At 32.5% G+C, this 12,636-nt stretch overlaps 1 protein-coding gene across 4 annotated transcripts in view; it reads left to right on the forward strand.

Annotated features, from left to right (window-relative positions):
• Oct-TyrR (Octopamine-Tyramine receptor) overlaps nucleotides 1-12,636 on the forward strand; it is a 769,263-nt gene that overhangs the window by 128,986 nt on the left and 627,641 nt on the right. For 2 of the 4 annotated variants that reach the window (XM_065370689.1, XM_065370688.1), the window contains exon 1: nucleotides 8,138-8,625. The exons of the other annotated variants lie outside the window; for them this stretch is intronic. The gene's annotated coding sequence lies outside the window, so the exon portion shown is untranslated. Of the gene's footprint in view, nucleotides 1-8,137; nucleotides 8,626-12,636 lie in introns of those variants that run through there. 4 annotated transcript variants of the gene reach the window in all.

Here is a 12,636-nt window from a genome sequence, read left to right on the forward strand (position 1 = left end):
AATGTAGGTATGTACGATTTTCAGCTTGACAGAACTCGAAAGCTATGATGAGCAGAGAGTTGGGTGAAACGTATTCAAAAGCTTCAAAATTTTGGTAATTTCTGTCATTTATTTCGAGAACTTGCTCTCAGGTGGTATTATTATTTTAGGTATCCTTGATGGAAAAATTTCTCTCGTTAATGTCATAAAATCCAACCTTCGTGTTTTCTTTATTATTATGTTTCAAACATCTTGGATTATTTTTCAAAGTTAAATCATGGAATCATTTGAAAATTTAATATAAGGTGCACCGGGGCAAGTCAGAATGATTTTTCGCAATTTCAACTTTGACCAGCTGTTACTCCCCTTCTAATGAACCAATATGGATCAAATTTATTATGTAGGTTCCCTTAAGGGTTCTTAACCTATGGTAAAAATTTGAGCACGATTGACACAGTAGCTTTCGCTCAGTGGAATAAAATATAAACTGTCCTGACTTACCCCAATTGGAGGAAGTCAGAACAGGCTAAACTTTGCAGAGGCGTAGATCACAAACCGAGCGTCCTAGAAAAATTGCACAGAAACAAAATTGTAGAGAATTTAATTCTCTTTGAGATCACTCTCATCAGATTTTCACTAGGACGCACGGTTCGTCCGCTGTATGCGAAAAACTAAGAAATAGAAAGTCTGTATTTTAGACCAAATTCAAAATAAGTTCAAAACAACAACAAAATACAATTGAACCAAAGACATCTAAAATGAAATTGAATCACGAAAATTTTTATGCCGCGATGAAGTAGGGGTAGTACCCTCAAGTCACCTTTAGTGGCACTTCGCCAGATATAAACCTCTAGGCACTAGAGCAAGTTTTCTAACTTACCCCGAATTCCAACTTCCCCCGGTGCACCTTAGCTTTTGATCTAAACAGGCGGTATTAAAAAGAGCAATGTTTTTTCTTTCAGGGTTATTTAAAATTATGTGTATTTTTTTTTATAATTTTGATTGAAATTAGAAAATACTTCATGTACAATTGTTCTTCCAATTTAAATTTTTTGGAAATTTTCTAGTAAAAAAATTGACTTCATTATCTAATTTTTTTGTGTTTGGGTGGGAGGGTGATCGAATGGAGAGCTTTCTAAAAATTTAGTTGAAAAAGTAGTGATTTAAAAAAAAAAATCGTTGGATACATACCATGAATTCAGATTCTGGTAATTTTCAACTATATTGGGGGGGGGGGGGTTAATTTAGCCAATTTTATGACACTTTGTGCAGTTTTGAGAAATCATCAATTCAATTTTGAGAATTTCCAATCTATTCTTGGTAGATATTTTTCAATAATCTTAAGCAATCTCCTCAAAATTTTACCCAACTGAGACATTTTCTCAAGGTTTGGTCATTTTCTGATGGTTTATCAATTTTTGATATTTTTGAATGATTTTCACAATCAATTTTACAATTTTTATGATACTTTATTAATGAATATTCATTTTTGGCTCTTTATATAAACATCGAGATCGTCAGGATTTTTACTTCGGCCTTCGACCATCATTATTTCATAAACATCTGTTGATTGATCATTAATTTTATAATTAACTATAATTCACCTTAATTTTTCTTTGTTTCAGGTGAGTACAAATTTCCTTCCAAAAATGATAGAATATGAACTCGCGTATGAGAATAAGTGAGTAATTTTATAAATTTCTAAAATCATGGAATTTGAAAATCAGCTGAAATGATTGTCCATCAGGTTTGAATTGAGGTGATTTGATTTTCCGAATACCAATTTGGAAACATTAGGTACTACATAGGTACCTAGATCAAATTTTCAAATGAATTTTTAAAAAATTCAACTTGGGTCAAAAATGTAAAATAAATTAAAATTTTACGGTTTACCTAATAGACCAAGAGAACTAAAATTTGGTGTGTGTTCTGTTTTCGATCCTCCAAATCGATTGGAAACGGTTTCGAACTATTTTGAGTGGTAGTTCTGGAGCATCCTAGCACATTTTTGAAAATTGAAAGCTAAACTGAGGATCTTGACCGCTGATTCCTATTTTTGACGGGTTTTTAAAAATGAATTTGAGCCAATATAATACATAAATGAGGAAAAAACAAAATTTTTTATCAATTTGGCCTAGAAAACCGAAATTTGCTGTAGATAGCCCAATTTTTGACCCTTCATCTCTCCGAATCCATTGGAAATGGTTCGATCCGTCTTCAGCAGTTTCAGAGCTTTCAGAGAATTTTTGATAATTGAAATCTCATAAAAATTTTATTTTACCCAATGAAGTTGGAAAGCTAGAAATTACACATTTTCAAAAAGTCCCGTAAAAACCAAAAACTAATTTTGGAAAAATAGTGTACCTATAATCAGCAAAGTGAATCATCAAGTTGCGTCAATCAAGTTTATACTTACGTGTGCTAAAATTAATTTTGATAGTTTTTATGGCACCTCTTGAGAATCTGAAATTTCCAAAATTTAGCTGGATGCCCTAGAACGGCTTGAAACCACCTTTAATGGGTTCAGCAAATTGAAATTAAGTTATGAAGTACATAAAGAGTTTTCCACCTTCATTGAGTATAAAGTTTTGTTGATATTTCTACTTTCAAAACTGTGCTGAAAGCTCAAGAACTGTTCAAAATGATTCGGAACTGTTTCCAATCGATTCGGATGGTCGAAAATGAGGTATATACCAAATTTCAGTTTTTGAAGTCAATTTGGTAAAATTTTAATTTTTCCCCCTATTTTTAGTTCAAATTTTATTTTCAAAAATTCGTCAAAAATCGACAAATGCATATTTTGGTTGGTGATGAATTTTTGTCTGCCCTTATGATTTAGGTAGCTTTGCCCGGTTCAAAAATTGTTCTGTCAGTGAGGTGTTCCCTCGTCTGTATTCAACATTTTGGATGCCTTTTTTTATAGGCAATATTTTTTTTAGAAACGAATTTGTGTTGGACTGATGTTTGAAATATTGGGAAAATTGAAAAAAATGGCCCTACAGACCGTGAGAAGTCATTGAAAATAATCTCTCTAGAAGACTGACTGCTCAGTGAAGTTTTTTCGTGCTCGACTCATCCCTCCTCACTACCTCCCTTCCTAAACCTCTTCAATTTCAAACCTGAACTGTACTCTTATGCGACGTTAATTTGCTATTCTAAACAAGTATCATCGCAAATTTCATCCCTTTACCACTCTAAACTAGGACACCCGTTATATCGGTGTCCTTTTTATACCGTATCGTTACGTGGTTATACGACTTGCATACGCGGAGCGTTCTATAAACGGTTACAATTGAAATAACGTATCATTGCTCGAAGCAAATGGCTACATTAAAACTCATTGAAGAAAATACGAGCATTTCGTGCAACGACGAACGACAAAGACACGTCTCTCTCTCTCTCTCTATTTACAGCGCTTTTTCAGTTTCATACTTTCAGACTCTTCCCCTCCTCTCCCTCTAATCCTCTAGCTTCTTCCTTTTCTCGTACAAACACGAAACACGGTGCCAGTGCACATATAGTTGAAGGCTATTAATTCATGGTCGAGATGAAGTTTAAGTTTAATACTGCAAATGCATCGTAGCTATAATAAAGTTTGTGTTGGTTTAATTTTTATGATAAATAGGGTTACGATAATTAAACGATAATCAAGGGTATTCTTTTGGCTTATACGACTCCGCATATTGTTATTGTTGTTGCAGTACTAATATAGTATATACCCTACGTATAAAAACTTCTATACTCGGAAGAAAAATCGCCCCGGTGTATCCGGTATGAAAATTTTCTTAATTAAGTAAATAACCCGAGATGCGAAGGGACAAGCCAGAAGCGTGTGAAAAAAGCCAAAATGTAAATTTGGCGTATTTTAATAATTTGTTGCCTCCGCTGTCTTTCGTTCGTCGAATTAGATATCAGCTAAATGCATACTTTCGCCAGCTCGACTGCTGGTAACAAATGCTCGTGCTGATGGGTTTTAACACGACGAGAGCGTTCTTTATGCATATCTGTCTGATATGAAAAAGTTTCTAGAGCCGGATAACTCGAGAAACATGAAATAATGTTGGGTGCGGCGCGGTGAAGGGGGCTAGAGAGGTTGAAATTATCACAGTATCTGTATACTTATTCGGTATATATCGAATAAACCCTTATTTAATTTGAGTAAAACTTTAGTCATTACGAAGACGAATCTGCGAAGGAAAAAAAATTGTAATTTATGGAAACGAAAAACCAAGTAGTTGTGGGAGGGGGGGAGGGAGGGGTCGTTAATGCGATGCTTACGTTAAGTTAGTATATTATGGTTTAAATAAGATGAAAAGTGAGCAACGTTCGAATGGAGTGAAAAAAGAGTGTACAGGAGATGTGATAACTACATATGTATTTTTACAAACGTCTTACTTCTATTAATTAAGCTAACGTACTCGTAAGTAGTACCCAAGTATGTCTTTTTGATCAGAGTTTTGTAAATAATTGGTAACTTCAATTTCTTGAATGGTGAGATTACCAAATACACAGAGCTGGGAATTTTGAGTCATAAAAAACGTGTTTCAATGTGCATAAAGTATGTCTTTTGAAACCCAAAATATATCAAAAATATGCTCAGAAATTATGCACGTATTAAAATACAAAATACAGGATTTCAAAAAGGAATAACAAAATCACAAAATTGCGAAACGAAATTGAATTTTTATTTAATCAAAATTAATTATTGAATTGAATAATAATTTAAAAAAAAACAATCCAAGTTAGGTAATCAATTCAAAAATAAAATAATTTAAACAAGAAATTTCGAGGTTTTTTCTGTGATTAGTGAATTTTATTGAAAAAAAATCTATTTTTCAAATTTTTTCCGTACAAAAAATATATTTTGAACGACATGCCAAATTTAGTGTTTTTGATGGGAAAAAATGTCAATTTTTCAATTTTTTCGACGGTTTTTTGAAAAACCTAGTGGAAGTACTTAATGTACTCCTATGTAGTTTGTATCTGATTGTGTAGGAGGATACGAGTTTGAAATTTTAAAAAGTGATTTTTTTTGTCGACTTATGTATAATTTTTAAAGTCTTATCTACTCTTAGAGTAGAAATTCAAGTACTTAGCTAAAATAAATTCATCCAATTTTATAATTTGATCGTTGCTTTAAAACAGCAACGAAAAAAAAATCGAACAAAATTTCACCAACACAAATCAATGGTATTGGTTCAAATTCTGGTTAATGAACATATATTTGGGCAGAGACGAACCGAAATGGTTTCTTAGGTGGAGGGAGGGGGAAAGATCGTTAAAAATGCCAACTGTTGTGTCCAAAATTTCCAACTTCACCCATTAAAATTTTACAGGTGTTTTTCTTGCTTCACAACCTAGGGATAAAGTAAAATATTTCAAAATGTTTGGTGTTTAATTTTGGAAAAGAGAAACGGATTGATCCAGGCGAAAACTTTTTGAAATTCCTATACTTCGACATGTGAAAAAAATATACCTAATATCTATTATTTTTTTATGAGGAGTTGGATCTATATTTTTTTGGCTTCAAAACCTTAGAATTTAATTTTTTTTTTGGAAATCAATTTGTAATTTTGAAACACAGATGCTGTAAAAAAACGATATTTTTATGTAAAGAGTTTCAATTTCTACTTTTTTTTTTAGCTTCGACATTTTTAAAATTGATTTTTTTTTTAGAAATTGTAATTTTGAGATAGACAAGCAAACAGACTCGAGCGAACCGAGGGCAAAAGCTTTAGAAAATTTCTATTTCGAGAGATAAAAATGTTGTATTTTCTGTGTTTTTTATGAAGGGATTCTGGCAATTTTTTCAAACTTCAAAATTTTAGAATTTGAATGTTTTTTTTTTCTTCGGAAATTTTAATTCCGAAAATCAAACAAGCGCAAAAACTTTTGAAAAGTTAAAAAATAACATATTTTCTTATGTAAATTTAGTTCTTGTTGAATTTTTTTGAATCTGAATTATATTTTTTAGAAATTTTGATTTGGAACAAGATTGTGTATTTTTTAAAATGAAAAGGACAATAATTTTTAAATTCATATAAATTTTCCTGCTTTAACATTTGACGAATTTTTGGAATTAAAAGCCAATTTTCAAACTATCTTTGAAACGTTTGTACAATTATTTTTCACAATTTTGCCAACATCATAAAATTTGCCTACTTTTAATCAATTCCTCAATTTTTTTTTGAACAACGTCGCCTAAAGCAATTTGTCAAAATCATAACATTTGCCAAATTTTGTGGTAAATTTTTCAAATATGCATCTTGAAAAATTTCATTCGAGTAGTAAAAATCAATTCAGTGTTTTCACTGTTTTTTCTCAGTTTTTTCAGAAAGATCCACAAAGGAAACATTTTATGTTCCAAAACAGCGTAAAATAACGCCAAGGTTTCAATTTTGACCAAATTTTGTTTTGAAATTTCAATTAAAAAATAAAGAAAAAAAAAGAAACAGTGAAGATTGAATTTTTTTGAAAATTTTTCAGAATTGACAAAATGTTTCTATACTTTGAATAAAATAAAATTTTATGCGAGGAGAAAAAACCCAAAAACTTTGAAAATTGGTTCGGAATTTTAAGGAGAAATTGAGATATAAAGTTTCTCATTTCAATGCAAGAATTGAGAAATTATTAAATGTAACGAAAAAATACTTTTAAAAACAAAACCACCAGCAACTAAAAAAAAAATAAAAAATAAAAAAACTCACAAAAGGAACAAAGAGAATTGTCAACAAAAAACCTTTTGGGTAATTTTAATGATATGAGAGTTGAGAAATTACTATTTAAATTTGAGAAAATTCAAATTTCAAACAGTTATTATAAAAAATAATTTAAAATTCACATTATTGATATAAGTATGTCAATGATAATTTCCTATAGAAGTCCAGAATTCTTCTGAAATGAACAATTTTCCTGATAAAATACCTGTTCTGATGCTAGTTTTTATACTTTAAACCGAGTTTCTTGAAATTCCAAAATGAAATTCAATCAGAATCGAAAATCCTGGCGTTATTTTAGCTTATCCCATTTTACTCCAATTATTTTGTTGAGGTGTAAACAGTATCTTGTATTTTTAGTTATCGAAGATGTTGAAAAAAGGCAAGGAAATCGTACGTCATGAATTACTTAGGTAATAAATTTTTCTTTCGCAAAAAAAAAGGTCTAGTATAATAAAATTGAGAAAAACAAATGAAATTGAAATTTCCAGCTGATGATACATTGACATTCTATCAACTTGGCTTTTCGTTTCATGTCTGCATCTGTCTGTAAAATGTGGATTCGGAAATTGACATATGACATGTATAATTGTATAGGTAATCCTTAGACGAAAATTAAAGAAAATCGTCAAATTTCCAAAATAAGTGATCATCAATGATCATTCAAATTCGTCTTTATTTCTATCTTCTCTCGTGGAAATCTTTGAAATTCATCAGTTGAACTTCTCTCATCTTCCATGCGTTGGGTTATAATTGCACCTCTGAAAGAAAAATTTTGGGAGGGAACAACTTTCGGTAGTTTCGGTACCTAAGAATTCACATTTCTACAAGTTTGAAAAAAATCGTTCGTAGGTAAAATGCTAAAGATGAACATATTCAACAAAAATTGCAATTTTGCTCCACTTTGGATAGATTAGAGAGAGAGATAAGGTATGCAGCAATCTAGAAATTTCATCGAGAGGATTTTTAACAATGAGGAACAACTTTCATACTGATGGTTCGAGCTCAAAGCTATATTTTTCGTCTATTTTATCCGGATTTGCTTGGTTTTTGATTTTGACACGAAAACTCGTGATCTTGGTCGACAATAAATTCATTATGATCCACCTTCGTAATCGTATCTTACTTCTATCCTACCTAAAAGCAATAAATAAGCTCTGGTTTCGAATCAAAAGACGAAGAATTCGTACAAAAAAATCACGATCCGACCAAATATAAGAGCTAGAAAAACAAAAATTGGTACTAAAATTTCGCAATACGAGTATGTGCTCAACTTCGTATTACCAGACTTGAAAATTACGATGTCGAGCAAGAATTTTCGATGCAGCATTTTATTTGATTGTATTCAGTTTCAGACCTGTAGGTTCGGTTTCACCTTCCCCTTTTTCTAGGAAACTACGCATCGGTGTCTGTCGACAAGCTCTCATCGTCGATCGAAGCGATAAGATATGCCTTCTAGAACAACTGTAGAGTGTAGATGGGTTTTTCGCTAGTGTCGTAGTCGTTATTTCACTTCGCTTCGGTTTCGGTATCTATCTCTCTCTCTCTCTCTCGACTCTCTCTCTCTCTAGTACTATCTTTGTCCGTACTCCGTAGTCGTAGTTGTTCGTCTTCGTTGAGTAGAATCAAATCAAATCATGTTGAGAAGTGAGAAGAGCACGAAGCATAGCCATTCGTTGGGCTCCTTTAGCTCTTTCTCTTATTGCAATTTTTTCGTTTTTTTTAAATTTTTCGTCGCGATATTATCGAGTTTAATTCGCGAATCGTTCGCATTGTCTTTAGTACGCCTTGTCTAGTCCGTAGTCGTAGTTGTTCGTCGAGTTCGAGTATAGAATCAAATATCAATCATGTCGAGAAGTGAGAAAGAGCATGAAGCATAGCCCTTTCGATGGGCTCCTTTAGCTCTTTCTCTGAAGGAGACCGAGATCTGGTGAGTGATTTTTTTTTACTGAATTTTGTCTAATTATTTTGAATTTCGTATTGAAAATTAATTAAATTTCGAATCTGTCTACGTGCACGTGGTGGGTTGAAAGTTGAAACGTGGTCTTTATTTTACGTGAGTAGATACACCAGTTATTTAGTATAGGGTGCTCAAAGAGGAAGTATCACACTTGTCCACCATTTTGTGATTTTGGTTACGGTGATAATGGACTGCTACACTGAGTTTACTCTCCCCTTTGCTACCTCACCCAGGTTGTTTACCTCAAGTCACCCAGAAATGACCAAATGCCGGACAATGATCTTATCCCTCTTTGAGCACCCTAATTTAGTATTTAAATTTTATTTTCGAAGCTTTATTTTTCAATGTGTTATTCACTCCTCTTGGTTTTTTTTTTCGTTCACATGGAGTGATTTTTTTGAATCGTGGCTCATTATTTGTCACGATAATCGCAGTACTCGAGTTAAATGAGCGAGTGAAATGAATTTAAGGAAATAATGATAAAAAGATTGAAAATTAGAAAATAATTTGGCAAGATTTTGAAAAATGATACGATAATGAAACAAACCAAAGTACCTACTTTAAGAATGGTAGGTAAAAAACCGTTGGTTTAGTTTTAGAATTAATAGTGTTGTAGTCTGTAATCCAACTGACAAAAAGTGTCCAAAGGACGATTGAATTTTTGTGTCCCAAAAATTAAACACGCTCAATTACCTATTTTTAAAATTACCTACTATATACAGTGACAGTCATATCAATCATATCATACTTCGATGATATTACACTGCTCTAAGGTGTGCTTTATTTTGCAAATTTGCAATTTTCCACCTCCCATCCTATTGAAGTTGTGATCTCGGTCTTCATGACCCCCTTCTCAAGCAAAATCCTTTGCTGGACCCCCGTAATGATCGCTCTCTTGTATAGAGCCCTCCAAATTTGGGGGAAAAATGAAAAATTGATGTCTGTAGACAGTTTTTGTAAATTTTTCAACAAACAGATGTTTCTAAATGAGCACATTTTCAATGAAAACTCCCCCTTGGTCCTCCAAATGATGTTGGTCCTCTTATATGAAACCCTCAAAGTTGAAAAATATCAAAAAAGATGTAAAATTGATATCAGCAGATACAAATATTTGAAAAATTTTCATCTATCTGAGCAGAATACTTCTAAACAGGCTTTATTTATCAACTTGTGCTAATTTAATTCAATGGTGTTTCTCTACTAATTAGACACATTACACGTTCGTTTTGGTGATAAAGGTTCAACTTTAGTGAATTTTGGAAGAATTTTAGAGTGTTGTCTCGGAGGTCTTTTCCAGCCCTGGTAACCTTGATGCTCTTGTCTACCAAATGTGGGAAATTTAAGTAAATTTAAGTAAGGGGAATTCGATTCACGATATGAACATAGTATTCTAGAAATTACCAAGTAATTTACCTGTAGTTTAAAATAAGATTTCTCCTGCCTGCTAATGCTAAATAATGAATCTTCTGGTTCAAACAAATAATAAGGTAACTCTTCTAAATAATAATTATCTTCCATATGAATTGAGCAATTGACAGGATCAATTACTCCGGCGTCCGGAACCTAAAGGGGAGGCAGGCAGAAATAGTTGTAAGTTTCTAATTTGTGTGCCCCCTCTTCACCCCCAAAACACCAAAAAGAATGGATTTTCGTCTTTTTGCGAAACTTGCTAATAAAGTTGTGGCCAAATTTGTCAATTTTTGGCAAAATAGTCAAGAAGTGTCCATTTTTGATGAAATATTGTCAAAGGAGCCAATTTTGGCCGAAATTGTGCTACAATTCTAATCTTGTCAAGATTACCTGAAAAAGCCATTAATTTTGCCAAAATTGTCAAAAAATTCCAGTTTTTTGCCCAAATTGTAAGAAAAAAGTCGAGAGTTGGCACGTTGACCAAAAATTGTTATGTTTTTTCGTCACAATTCTGTGGAAATACCTAATTTTTTTATGACATAGACAAATGATCGTAATTTTGCAGAAATTGTTCAGAAGTTTTTGATTTTCCACCAAAACGTCGATAAAGCATTGATTGCCTTGCCTGGGCTAAAAAGTCCTCTTTTTATTTCAAAATTTGCCAAAAAGGAAAGTCCTGTTTTTTTACTAAATTTCTGAAAAAGCTTCTTCGTTTTGTCAAATTTTGTCCCCCCCCCCCTCTACAAATTCTTTCATTTTTTTGGAAATTTTTCGGTATATTTGAAATTTTTTCATCTAGAAGGGGGTGAGGGGGGAGCAAATTGAAAACATCAAATACATAGTGTCCGAAAAGTGATAGTACAAATCAGATTTGGATATAACCGGATATATAAATGAGTAAAACAAACGTAAGATAAACAAGTTGCCTGTCTTGAAAATTGAAGGGGCATGCTACGTTTTTAGAATTTAAGAGCCGAAATCCAATTTTGACCATGGGAGTCGCTTCCACTTTAATTGATCAAAATTATTTATTGTGACTTTTTGCCTAACTTGCAAATTGAAGGGGTTACGAATGATTTGTAATTTCAAAAAATCGCGATGAAAAATATACCTAAATGCGGAAATGAATACTAGGTACGTCAAAAAATAAACAAATTTTGTTATGATTCTTTTTTTTTCGTACTTTGAAATTTGAAAGTTTTTGAAGCTCGAAAATTGTATACATATTTAATGAAATTTCCAGCAAATCGAAAACTGTCGAGCTTCTAAAGGTTTTTAAATTTTAGAGGAAGGAAAAAATAATTGTAACTAATTTTGTTTATTTTTTTTTTACCTAGTATTCATTTCCGCAATTGATTTTTTGAAATTAAAAATCAATTGTTGGGATCTTCAATTTGCGAGTTGGGCAAAAAGTCATAATAGGCAATTTTGTTCATTTTTCAAAGTAATACTACCAACCGCCACGGTCAAAATTGGATTTTGGCTCTTGGATTTTAAAAACGTATTTTGCCCCTTCAATTTTCAAGATAGGCAACTTGTCTAATGTCTATTTTACTTTTTTTACTCCTGAGAACGAGGAAAGGGGGAGGGGATTCCTGGCTCGACTGAAATTTTTCTCATGAAAACTTTATTCGAGCGTTTTTTTTTGGGGGTTGAGAAATTGTAGCCTCAAATTTGTTCGAGTTTTTGAATCAAGGTAGGGTGTACGAAGAAAAATGTGAACTGTCAAAGTAGTTAGGTCGAAAAATCAATTTAAATGAGAAAAGCAGTTATTAAAGTGCTATGCACCTTACAACGATACATTTCCACTCGTTTAAAAAAAACTGCCAGTTTTTTTTTCATTACATCATCTGATTAATAGTAAGTCAAATCATACCTATGATGAATTGGACTTTTTTTTGGGTTTAATGGAGGTTTCGTCGCCGTTCCTGATAATGATGACGATCTCAATTCATCCACATGGAAGATGACACGCATCATTTCACTTACTAGCAAACTGGCCGATCCAAAAAAAATTCCTGAAATTAAATTTTAAGTGGTAATTAACTATATCCAACTTCTGACCAGATTCGGAGAGTACTCCTTCTCCTTATCATTTTCAGCATTATCGCCATCCAAGTTTTGAGAGTGCTTATTTTCAGCATCTTCAGCTGTTGATGCATCTAGTGTACCGTTGCCCAACTCAGGCGACGAAGGAGTGTTATCCAGCTTAGATGAGGAAGAAATTAAGTTACCAACTATTGTACATGTATAATCATCGTTATCATTAATTTTTTTGGAATTATCCATCGCGAGCTGTATATTTGAATTGGCTTGTTTGATACCACTGTACTAGATACATGTGATATTCTGATCAACTTTTCTTTTGAAAAACATCGAAATAAAAGAAGTACATACTACCTACCTGCAACTTGAAATTGCAATAATGAATAAATTCAATTTTCCCCCTTTTTCGATCACATACAAAATGGACAAAAGCTGAGTAAATCTAGCTCTGTTTTTACAAAATTTATTTTTCCCTACCTCAGCGATATCAGACCAGAATCGAGCCCCTTCTTCTGATAATGAATC

This window comes from Planococcus citri, chromosome 1, assembly GCF_950023065.1.
Source record: "Planococcus citri chromosome 1, ihPlaCitr1.1, whole genome shotgun sequence".
Taxonomy (NCBI): domain Eukaryota; kingdom Metazoa; phylum Arthropoda; class Insecta; order Hemiptera; family Pseudococcidae; genus Planococcus; species Planococcus citri.